General features: G+C 37.3%; 1 long non-coding RNA gene across 1 annotated transcript in view; it reads left to right on the top strand.

Annotated features, from left to right (window-relative positions):
• LOC107317017 overlaps nt 1-13,318 on the top strand; it is a 74,074-nt gene that overhangs the window by 50,959 nt on the left and 9,797 nt on the right. The window contains exon 16 of the long non-coding RNA XR_004307992.1: nt 8,305-8,385. This is a non-coding gene — a long non-coding RNA (uncharacterized LOC107317017). The remainder of the gene's footprint in view (nt 1-8,304; nt 8,386-13,318) is intronic.

Genomic DNA, 13,318 nt, shown 5'->3' with positions numbered 1-13,318 from the left:
AAGACTACTTTTTTTCCTTTTTTTAAAGTACTCTTCTCTGGGAAAAGAGAAAGCAGGCTTAGCTGAATATGCCCACCGTGCCAACTTCTAATACTTTCTTGTATTTGTCAATGGCACCAGCCAGTTTTGGCATCATTCCCTGTTTGTCTATGGCTAGGGTACCTGAAAGGAGGCTTGGTCACTTCTGTGGATAGATTTCATGAGATTGGACTCTGTATGTGCCTGGCTTCTGCTTCTCCTGTGTATACCAATGATTAACAATGATTAGTATTTAGTTACACAGAAGCAGTGCTTACACAAGGTTAGTGCTTTGCTCTTGTGTTCTGCTTTCTGTCACTCATCCTTCAACCTGGAGTCCTCTATTTAGCATTAGAACTACCTTGAATATTCTTCTGTCATCTCTAACAACCCCCACTCTGCTTTGTACTATGGTCTTTCTGAGCATCTTTGATAGCTGATTTTTTCCTCTCCTTACCTCTCCTTACCTCTCTTTCTTCATTAAAATAACATTTTAAATCCTTTCTTTTCTCCCTTAGAGACTGCTTCTTTCTCTTCTTTTTTTCCCAACCTTTTCTCACCTCTGAGAAGTTAAAGTTCCTGAGGTGAATATTATGTCTTGTCAGTCCCAGGGCTCTTTCTTCACAACTGTGTATCTACTGTCTTGTTCTCCAAATTTCTATCACAAACCTATACAATAAGAATATATTAATAATTACTGTATTGAATTTTGTAGCTGTATGTGCATGATAGTGTACAAGCAGATATTAACGTGATATTGAGATTTTAATATTATGCAAGGAGAAACATAATTTAAGCAAATCAATAAGGGTTAATGAAACTTAGATCTTGTCAAGAGTAATCTGATATATATTGATGAGAACTTTAGGATGTTATACATATGTAGAGAGAAACAGGTTTTATGTAAACTTTGATTTGATTTTGCAAAATATTTTATTACAAAACTTGAATATCAGAAGATTAATATGGTACATATTAAGTATACTAAACATGACATTGTTCTTAAAAATGTAGTTGCAAATAGCAAGCTATCATCTGAATACACATTTCTAATGTGTTGTTAGTCTTTTTTTATCTTAATTCATGGTGTAGAAAAAAACCACAAGTTGTAGACAATGATAAGAGTATGAATGCAACATATAAATAAGAGATTAAGGAATAATGAAAACTCTTATAGGATACTTTGAAAACAATAGAGTTAGGAACAACCAGATTGCATTTCAGTGAAGGTAAGATCATACAACGAGGTATAAAAGAGCATGTGCAGGGATGCTTAAAGAAGAGTGCACTTATCTTGGAAAACAGTTACAGTGGAAGAAATTGGCTGAAAGGTGAAGCATGATGTGTCACTTCTATGGAAAGTGTTAGTGTGAACCTGAGCCAAAAGGTCCCACCTTACACTTGGTGAAGAAAAACAGGACTGTAAGCAGGAATCTCCACTGCCTTTAAGGTGAGCCAGTGACCTCTCCAGAAATATCAAGTGTTATTCCAGAAACCAGATTTGTAGAGATGCAGAGAAACACAAGAAGGATCACAGAACAGACAGGCGTATGATTAGTAGATAAGTAATCTATTGTATACTGAGGAACTCAGAAAGCACTTTCTCAGTTCATCAAAGTAGAAATTAAGGAATGATTTAATTGCAGTCTTTAAGTGTGTATATGAAACAGAAATGTGATAATCCATGCCTCTTCAGTCTGATTACGAAAAAGACAACTGTATTCAGTGAATCCAAAGAAGCTTGTAAAATCTTGATTAAAAGAAAAAAGTAAATCTTTTTCCTGGCAAGGATTGTTAATCATGGAAAAAAAAAAGCAGAACTGTGGTAGTTTTCTCCATAATCAAAAACTTCAGTGTTGTAACTGAATTTTTTTCTCCTAAAGAAAGTAAGAGCAAGACAGAACTGAAGGAAATTGTACTGTATACAAGAGGTCAGACAAGATGTTTAGATGTTCCCTTCTGTTTTCACAGCTTACGAGACTAGGCAGGAACTTGTTCAAAGAATTTATAATCTTGTCTTCTATGGGATTACTCATATGCTTTAAGTTGAACAGGTGTTTAAGTGATTTGCTGGATCAGGGCCAAACAGAGCTAGGCTGGTGGCATGCCATTTCAGTGCCCTTTCTGCAGCTGTGGCAGAACAGAACTTCAGGCTGGTATACTAACAGCCATCATACTGCACCAAGTAATTGGCTTAGAAAACAGCATTGATTAATGGTACAACCAGGACTAATTTTGAAAGGAAGGAAATACTGAACTGAAATGTGGTACTACAAATCCACGAACATTACAGCTCTGTGGCTCAACTGAGATCAACTGATAAGAAATTTCTGGAGGCCTATGTGGAGTGTACTGTTACAGCAGCACCATCTTTGCAGGTAGGTGCTATGTTAAGGTAGGAGTTATCTTCAAATAAATTGTATACACAGAACTAGAGTGTTCTAATAACTTCCTTAACTGATGCTGCTACAGTGGTATTAAATGGTTGTGTAGACAGAGCTCTTAGTAACATACATCAATGATTGTGGCTTTCTTCCTTTTGTTAGCTTTTGCAATAGTGTAATAACTAGTTAAATGATCTGATGTATGTGCACAGATGTAGGATTATGTCTAGGCAAAGGATGCCTGAGCATTTTACATAATTTATCTGGCTTTGATGTATAGCAGATCAAAATAAATTTCTAAAAGGAAGATCTTGATGGAAAGGATCTGCTAAAAGACATATAATCTTACTGCAATAAGTTACTGACTTTTTATCTGACAACTTTTGCGCTGCTTATCTTACTCTCCTTACACTCATCATTGCTACTGCCTGATAAATGCTTTCTTTTTCTCATTATCTTTGTAGATTTCCTCATTTATCTACTGCTGTTCTGCAAATATGCTAATGGAGAAGAGCTGATCTTCATGTCTTGAAGCTTTGCTTTAGTTATAGCTTACTTGTACTATTAAAACTGCGTGTGTTATTTCCGTGTGAGGAGCTAAATGCTTTTCCTTCTCCTGTCATCATGGTTTCTACTGACAGCAGTATCTAAGTGAAGTAAGATTGGAAATTACATTTGAAACTATACACTTGGAGAAGTTCTGGTTTCAGTCAAAATTAAAATGAAGAACACTATAAGGTATGGCTTGGTGAAATGATAATTTATACTGTAGTCCACATTTAAGGGGTACTGCCTCATATCTCAGGATAACTCCAGCAAACAGCGTCAGGTTTGCTGAACTTCTGGTTAACTCCCTGGTCACATTCTGTGCTGCTCCAGCTGCTCCAGATGAAGTAGTGGAGCTGGAGATGTGAAGACCAGATAGTTTCTAAAGTGGTTGGGCAAATATTTGGTGAGTGTCTAGGCTGCGTTTTTCAGAAAGGTGCATAACATGTAGACACTCTCAGCAGTTTCAGAGGGGTTTCTGGGTTGGAGAGAGGTTTGCTAGCACATACTGTACTCTAGCAGTGCTGCCCCTGTACAGCTCCTCAGAGGGCCACAGCAAGCCAGCATGCAAAGGGCAGTCCGGCTCAGAATCACCTTGGGTGGGGGCTCAGTATTGAAAAAGCAGCAATAGCTCTACTTCCTTAAAATGCCCATCTCTCTCAAATTCTGTGCTGCACAAAACACAGAGATTGGTGCTTTTAAAGCAGACACACATTCTTTTGCACCTCCCACTCCTACAAAGATAGCTGTACAAATCTTTGGGTTTTGTTGTTTGTATTTAGAAGCCCTCAAGCGTCTCCCTTGGTAGGTCTGTATGTATAGTACAATTATGCATGCATTAGGCACTAAATGAAAACAAGAGGCATTTAACATTAATTACAGTGGAAAGTCACCGTATTGTGATCATACACAGCTCCACTACTGCTGCCCAGCTAGATATCCCACTCTCATGCAAACAACAGAGCCAAATTGAATTACATAAAAAGAAGCTACATACTGACTCCCAGCAGTATGTTTTGACAAAACACTTTGTCTACTTAAATGATTTCAGATGCTGTAGTCAAAAGCCTTGACTGCAAATAATGGGTTCATAAAACCTATCTTTAAAATTTTACCTGACAGTAATGCTGTGCAAATATCTGCACTTCTAGTTCACCTTCTCCACTTGTTTACATCAGGATTTTAATAGAGTGGCTGTCACAAAACAACAGCTAAAGGCCACTGTTTGATAAGTTGCTGTAAAAACAGACTGTTTAAAATGACAATTTCCTTCTTAAATTCAGCCATCACAAAAAGGTGGTGGTTAGGAAAATACTGAAGAGTAACCATTTTTAGGAAGGCTGCAATAAAGTCCTTTCAAGTTCAGTGACAATCTAACCAGCAATGACTTTGTAAGAAACTACATTTCCCATCTGTCTTCAGTGTTAGTGAGAAGTGATAAAAATACAAGGAAAAGAGATGAATACTAGAAAAGTGAGAAGATGGATAGACAGATAGAAAGATTTCTATTTTTGTACTGGCTCACTTAGTCTCCATATATTATAGTTGAAGAGTGAATTGACTACGTATCCTTATCTACTTGAGGAAAGAAATGTAATTCAGGAAAACCTCTAAACTATGTGTAGAGCAAAACCCTAAGGAAAGCCCTTCTGTCAGTCAGTGCTCTACCTTATTGCTGCCAGCTTTCCCCATGCAGAATGGCTGTGCAGAAGGCAGCTGGATGTTGGTGGCCCTAACTTGACCTCCAGGCACGCACATCCAAGGCCCAGTTCACAAGAAATCACCCTACACAGCAGCAAATCTATACTGAAGTGCTCTTATCAGCAAGGTGTGGGGTATGGTAAGGGAGTGTATTTTAGCCTCTCACATCTTTCCTGAGGAGAAGGTGTGATTTTGAGGGAGGATTACTTTACTGGCAAGGGGAGTGTGTAGCCACTGCTGTGCTCTTCTGTCATGAGGCAGAATTGTACATTTCTGAGTTTGCACAAAAAGAGAAAACTCCCCATCATCTCTAATAGTTGGTTAAGTGGCATAGCTGAATCCTATCTGAATTCAGTATCATGCAGAGTAAGATTTCTATGGAGCTACACATAAAGGAGAATTTCAGAGTCAGAAGGGAGGTAAAAGATATGCAGACTGGCTTAATCTGTTTGGCTTGGTTTAGTCTAATTTTATTTTGTGCCAAATGAGTCATTGCTCTCTGTTGGAGATCTTCTCTCTCAATAGACTTTCCATACTCAAAAGCCTTGGAAACATAATAAAAAAAAAAAGTACCAGTATATCAAAGATAAACATGTTTCCTTGGATATTACCAGAGCTAGAGATATTAATCATCACTTTGTAGGAGCTATGATGTTTAAAGTAGTTGTAGGTAACTTGTTTTCCTTTTGTTGTTGTAGATTTTGATTTCTTTTGTTATGTTCTGAGGTTTTTTGTTCTAATTTTAGTCTACCTGATTTACTACTATGTAAATTCTGAGACAAAACTTCCAGCTTTGATGAAATTTTGCCATGTTCAATTCAAGGGAGAAAGACAAGATGAAAAAGCTGGAATTTATGAGAGCAGACATGGGAGTGCTAAAGCCTGTGCTGACTCTTGCTTGTGTTCGCCCATACTTCTGCCAGTATTTTGGGAGAATTCCTTTTCTCATTTTATGAATCAGTCTTACTCACCATTGATCAGAATATCTCTTCCAGATGAGAAAGCTGGCCTTACCCTAAGGCACAATACAGCAAATGTCATGTATGGCTCTCCAGAGCTAAAGCTAATAGCACTAACAGCAGGACTTCATTACAAATCTCTGAAGGTCCCATTGAAATCAAAGCTTTAAAGAGCACATACAAATCCAAGCCAGAACATAGCATTCCCCTCCCTCCCCCCAACAAAAAAATGTGTTGACCTGTACAGGTGGGACCATGGAAGAAGAAAGCTGAATATTTTCCATTCTGCTAAATCCTTTGGAAAAATAATCATGAGTATTTTATGAGGAGTGAATTTTATAACAGATTAAGGGAACGCATCACACAGAGGGAGTTACGAAAAAGGTTTAGTGGCACCAAGGTTAGTAAAGCTAGGCAAAGATCCATTGTTATCTCCATTGAGTCAATACATGAAACTGCAAAGGCTTTGAATAATTATTAATGTGATGAACAGTAATAATAGCTTCATATCTCAGAGTCTGCTGATCCCTCCTTATGTTGTTTCTGAATCCTCCATAATTATCACAGGGAGTTGGACTGATGCCACAAAGTGAAAGGCAGAGGTTGTGTGGCCACCTGTGGAACACAGACATATTGGACTCCATAAAGCTGCAGCTCCCTTCTCTGCTTTCTCTCCTGCCTCTGTGGGGTGAAGATCCACCCAGAAAAGGAAGCAGATACCTACATTAGAACTTTCCCCTTTCCCTTAGCAATCCCCTCTACTAACAGCACATAATAACTGCACTTACTTATTGCATTCCAGGAGTTGTTGAAGAAACGCATTAGATGCTGCATGCAGACTGTGACTTCAAAATACTTTTTTTACAGACAATTCTAGAATGCCTAGAAATTTCAGCATGGTTATTATTAAATAATTTGTACCTGTGCAATGACTTACAGCTAAGTCTGTAAAATGCTTTGGCATTAAGAGAAGCCTCTCAGAACCCTATGAGGAGATATTTCTGCTTTTTTTTGTTGTTGTTTTTGTTTTTTTTTTTGTCTTGCCTGGTTACATTCCCAGTCTTGCTTTTTCATGTCTTCTTTTATTATTATGATTATTACTATTATTACTACTATTACAGTAAAAATACGAATGTCTGGGTTATTATTGAGGCTCTCTCTGTTCTACTTGTAACTTTTAATGTCCAAGAGAAGAGTATGAGTGTGACTTTTTTGTTCATTTGCTGCATGTCATAAAAAAGGGATCTTAGGTATAGATCTGAAACATAGATCTGAGTTTTCTTTCTTCTTTTCTTTTTTTCCCCTCCGTACTCAAAGCACTTGCTTAAAAAAAGATACTGAAAAATACTCAAAGGAATCAACTCACCTGATAGGCCGTGGGAAGAGATTTGAGTATAGCCCCAAAACTTGTGCTCTGACCATCAGTTAACAGCTAAGCTTATCATGATAAGTTGTTTTTAAAACCAGGAGTACCTGAGAGATGTGCAGGGAAAATTAAGATTGTATATTGATGGGAAAAAAAAGTGGAAAATGCTCTGAAATATAGGAGATAGGGTAATGGAGACTGACCCCAGTCACCTATTATTTGTGTAATTTTAATTACTCTCCCTTTAATTTAAGCAGCTGACACACACTTTCAGTGATGTTCAGAAAGTTAATAGGGCAGCTGAGTAAGGATTTTAAGGTCATATTCTTGTCCTTTGGTGCTTATTTTATTTATTAGCTACTTCATTAATATTCTTATGATTACAGAAATGATCATTTATGTATATAGTACATCTTAGTATAGTATACATTGATGAATATTGTTCTGTTTATTTCTATATATGTCCACTTGATTCTCTAGTAGTAAATTCATGGAAATACAATAGAATTTGTATCAAGTTTCTTCCTTCTTTAAATTATTTCATAATTATGGTATGTAGTCATTAAATTGCTGACAATAATTTTCTCAGATGTCACTCTTTGATTCCACTTTTCCCAACTGAAATTAAAATATTGACAAAAATCATTTAGCATGAGCAGAGAAAAAATTGGAAAAGGCACTTTAAATAGAAGTTCTACATGTATCCCTTCTATACATGTGCGTTTGTGACTCATTTCCACTTACATAAAGAGTAATGTGTGTAAAATTAGTATGCTGTCTCATGTTTGTCTTGTATGTAGATAAGCGATGACATTTAATTGGCATTAATTTTTTAAAATCAAATGAACTAATATTTGCAATATAAAAATAGAATCTAATGTTACTGGGCCATGATATCTTCAGTGGAGTTGAAGGGGATCTGGTAGATTACTGGTGTGGATGGAGTTTGGCTTGTTCATTTCTTATGTATTTTCCTAATATACCCACGATCTTCCTTATCCATCTCTGTCGATCAGCACTGTGCAGGAAGGGAAAGCAAACACAAATTGTGCAACTGGCAGAGGACCTGCAAGTTGCAGCAGTAGCTCTCAAAAATAAAGGTGCTACAAGCATGTGGTTAAGCAGTTCCTGAGGACAGAAGAGATAATGGTGATGAGGACACGGTATCACTCTGTGACCACTCAGCCAAACTCTCACAGTAGGGATAGAGGAAGCATGCAAGGTGCTGCATGTCGTATGTCTTGTAGTGAGGCTCCTTTGCTCTGTTCTTTGGCTGCAGAATGCTTGCTTCTTCCCAGCACTTTTTAAGCAATTCTACTTCTCTGTGCAGGTTCATCTCCCACTGCTCCAATGGGTGCAAGACTTGGGAAGGAGAAGGAGAAACTCCCTGCTCTCATCACCATGTGGAGAGGTAACTTTGGACAATGCTTTGCAACTGTAGTGGAAGACAGTAAGTGCACTAATGAAATGAGTTGAAAAAATTATCACTGGAAGGATGACTATTAAAATATTTCTCATAATTCCTTGTGTGTTTTCATGGTGTTTGGTTTTTTTCTTTTTTTTTTTTTTTCCCCCTCATTGGCACATTTTATTGCTTTTTTTTTTTAGAGGTTACCTTATGGTGGACCTGTAGTATCCCTTAGGCTTTACAAACAAGACTGTGTATCAGCAGATTGTGTGATGTAGTGAAACATGTCAGTAAGCATTCTCTGTTTTAAATTCATTGCAGTGAATTGATCTCATAGCATTAACAAATCTTTTTACATATCATCCTGAAACGTCTATTCAATTTAAACAGCATGGTTTAGACATTGAGCAACGGACAATGAGATCATAGTCAGCATTATAATCTGAAGAATTATAGAGTTTTAAGGGGGAATGTGTTTTCCTGCTGTCAATAAATGTTGTAAATTCTGAATCAGACAATGCTGCAGTGATATCAAGACACAGCAATCTAAAGGTAGTGGAAATGCTAAGTGAGGGCCTGAACCAGAGATTGAGCACCTGGTGGGAAGGCAGGGCCAACCCAGGGGAACTCAGGTGAATGCAATGCTCCTAAGTGACTGGAAAGGGTGGAGCCAGGATCCACTCCATCCCAGACCTCATTTAAGGGCTGGCAATAGGGACAAGAGTATCTTGCTGAAGATGTCTGCTTATCTGAGGCCTTTGGAAGGTAAGCAGCGCTTTTCCTCCACGTCTGTATCTATGGCTGCTGTATTTGGGGTTGTCCTCAGTTGCTGCGGGCAAAAACTTTGCCAACCTGCTATCATTGTTGTACTTTCTATCACATTACAGTGTTACAAGGTGGTGTAAAAATATCAAGAGCAGGAAGGGGATGCGCTGCAAAGAACTTCATAGCACTTCACAGGGTTTGCACATGTGGCCAAGGCAAATTTCTATTATGTTGTATTGTCATTGTTCTATACTTAGTTGCACACCTGCTAGTTAATTCAACCTTTGCACTGTCATACAAATAGATAAGCTTGAGGAAACAATCATTGTTTTAATCCCTGAATGCTAATGGCCCCAGTGTGAATACAGACTTCTCAATTAAATTAAAGTAATTTGAGGAAAGAACAAGTCTCACAGGCTCGTGTAAAGTTTTCAATAACAACAGCAGATTCAGCTGCCTATTCTTGAATTGCTTTCCACTGGATGGTGCACTGCTGGGACTTCTTGTTGTACATGGATTCTTTCCTTAGATGCAATCCAAAAAGTGTGCGTTCCAGTAAGAAACTAATGAAATAGTCTGCAATATGGCTATGCTGCTGAAAGTACATCTGTACTTCCTCTAGAGTTAAATTTCTGAGATCCCTTGGATTTAGCCAGGTGATACCGAGCCCTGATGCTTTTTCTGGGATCTTCTTTGATGTAGGTCTGTGCTGACTTTTTTCTAACAGAGCTTCAGATATCCGCAGGATATTTTACGGGCCAGAATGAAATGTGTGTCTCTAGCCAAAGAATAGGAATTGTAAGTGGGTGAAATGACCCCGCATTCCCACATTAATACAACCCACGTAGCCTTATCTATTTACAGTGTTTTATATTTCTAACTACTGTATATTTATAAAAAGTCACCATTTCTATTGGCATTTGACAAAGGACACAGTTAAATGGACCTGGCATTTTCTTATTCATGTCGTTGAGCTACATGAATTAAGGTTCAGGCATCATATGATACTGTGTGTTTTATGGATAAAAACGATCTGACTCCTGCGTAGACACTAAGATCTAGCTTTTCTTCAGGAGATATTTGCCTTCATTCTTTATCTTTTTTAAATTTTTTAAATTTTTTTACAAATACAAAAACATATTTTCTAACTAACTCTTCAGTGATCACCTTAATACCTTAATTTTAGTGCTTTGCCTCATATAGGATTGTGTCTTATTTACAGTTCTTTACAGATGTGCTTTCCAGAATACATGAGAATTTTATACTAATTATGTTTTTCCTCCGAATTGCCCTTCTTAATTTTTCTGCCTTTCTTTGGTTTGTTCAGTTTAAGCCATAAATATTATTAACCCACAGAGATTTGTTTCTACTTTCTTTAGTTAATTAAAGACACTGTTGGATTTATTTTGTGCTACCACCAGGAGGGCACGAGTGAAATATTGTATTACTAGATGGTTTGTTCATTAGCATAAAACAAGCAGTGCTTTTGAATGCCAGCACTTCAGTTTATCAGGTTCAGGCTTTTGTGATCTCATCTAGGAAGCAGTAGCAGCGGTAAAAGGATAAAGAAGAGAGATGGTCAGTGTGAGGGGAAAAAGAAAGAAAGGGAGCATGCAGCTTAGCTGAGCACTTGACAGAACGGAGAGTCTACAAGTTAAACTTTTCTGGAGGCATATCTAACTGGCACCTAGGACACAACACAGGAGTAAGCTAAAGGAATTCCCTACTCTGCTGCTAACAGAGATTGAATAATTACAAAACCATTCATTCTAACATATGATTTCTCCCTTTGGGGGGGAAAGGAGCAAACAAACTACCATATGCTCCTACAAAGTATTTCTGCTGATTCTATCTGACTTACATTTATCAGTGTAAAGTGATGTGATTCTTTTTTTTTCAAGAGGAACGATGGTCCATGATAACATTAAATTTACAGATATGTGCAAATATTTAATCGATCTTGCATCTACTCTGGCATAGTTTTTCACTGAATATCAGAGAATAAATATTTCTCCAGGAACTATTCTTCATCTCTCTCATTCCCCTGGGGCCCCAGTCTGATTTGCCTTCTGTTGGCCCAAACTCAGTAGAAGACTTGAGTTCACCTACAGAGAGACCACATGCCTAGGCACTACTGTGGACCTCCTTCAGACTTCTTTTCCCCAGGTATTTCTCCACCCTCTCTCTGAGCTTTTCATGATTACATGAAAAATTAATAGGATTCTGAGCCACATTGCCTTTCCTCCCTAATTGCATCAGAGTATAAGAAGGTGAAGCAATGATACAGTAGGGGGAGGCTGAGGCTCCATGCTCAAAACAAGGAAATCCACTTACATAGGGGGCCCCTCTGTGTACAGTTGTGGGTGGTGTGACCTATTTCTGGGAGATTTTATCATTTTTGGAAGAGACACCAGTAATTCATTCTTCCTTTCTCAGGAATAAAATAAGAACCCAGACACATTGATTATTAATCATTCATTTGGGGACTCTCCTCCCTCTTGACCAATGACATAATCATCAGTGAACAATATGTATACTGTAATTGACATTTGCACACACACAAAAAAATCAGTTTATATTGTATGCATCTGCACTAATAAAAACAGTCATCTTTCAAATCCTCCTTTGCAAAGTCTCACTGAACAGACTTCGATATCTATATAGCATTTATTTTGACCTTCGCCTCTCTGATCTCCCTCCTCTAGGGAACTCTACAGGAATACAATATAACAGAAGCACACTTTATTAAAATACATGTTTAGGCTACAGTCTTCAAGATGCTCCAGTTGGGTGCACAGGAAACACTGCATCCAATTGGAGGTTCAGCCTATTTAGGTTTCACATAAAATTCCACCTATACCTGTCACTTTGAGAATCAGTTGCATAATTACCTTCTAAACATTTCTGTTGATGAGTTGAGTTGTGTAATTACAGTAACTCAACAGGTCATCCTAAACTGAGTCTGTGCTTCTGCTTGTTTATGGTCTCTACTTTTATATCATGGATAATTTAATGTTATCTATCTGCTATAGTAACCAAAAGTTCTAGACAAAGTTCAATCATTCTTACTTGTAGATGAATTGCTATTTTAGCATGTTCTACTTTCAGAAAGATTATACATCTTGTTTTTCTTTGCTTTATTTTGAGAGAGAACAAGAGAGTATATCAGTTGCTGCTGTGATTGTACAAGTTCTTTCTTTCATAAAGGGCATGCAGATGCATATGAACACTTGGATAAGTAGAAGACTAATACGTTTGTTATTGTTAGATTGTTTTATGTGGATATTTTGTTTTGTCCTTTAGCAGTGCTAATTAATAACATCCAGGCTTACAGCAAGAAATTACACATAAGAATTCAGGCTTTTGTAAAAATGCTATTAGGCACTAGATATCATTCTTAGTATGCATGTTAAGAGAATAAAGTTTTATTTGTATTCATGTGTCTGACAAAAAACAGCTGACTTTAAAGCTGATGGAGTGGTCATGAATGAAGCAAATCAGTGAAATGGTGAATGCTAGGAAATCGTATATCTTTAAGACCAGGGCGGGCTCTATGCCATTGGTGTGTACTTCAAGAAGTGTGATAAGTTCAGGAGTCAAAATAGAAAGTGCTGTATGTTATTTGTAAGATAAACTACTTAAAATATTGCACACAAAAAAGGTAACTGTATTTTTAAAATATTCTCTTTGATAAGGTGCCATGAACTGTTACTTTAAACAGTGACTCCACGTAGAAGCAAATGCTGAAATGTATGACAAAATAATCCTAATGATTTTCCTATGGAGATGTTACTACTGCAGTAATTTTAATTAAGGAAGAATTTAGCACTTTACTATTTGTATTCCCAATGTCAAACTCTTTTGTTATCACACTTACACCTCTGTTATTAATGTTAGCCATGGTTTGCAAAAGAGGAAAAGCTAGTTATCAATGAATAATTCAGGCTCCATAACTGTCAGACCTCATTATTTTAAATAAGGCCTGGTAGTTCCAGTTGTAACTGGCTAATTGCATCATTTAAACTTAAACTGTTAGAATACTTCACATAATTCACAATTTTAAAAACTTTTAATACATTCAAAACTACTGTAGTACATAGGGCAATTTGCTTTAAATCAGACAGAGAGAACAAAGAGACATTCTCACTATGGTTCAAGTCCTCAAGTGGTT

Source organism: Coturnix japonica, chromosome 7, assembly GCF_001577835.2.
Source record: "Coturnix japonica isolate 7356 chromosome 7, Coturnix japonica 2.1, whole genome shotgun sequence".
Classification (NCBI taxonomy): Eukaryota; Metazoa; Chordata; class Aves; order Galliformes; family Phasianidae; genus Coturnix; species Coturnix japonica.
This window is presented reverse-complemented; position numbering and strand designations above follow the sequence as displayed.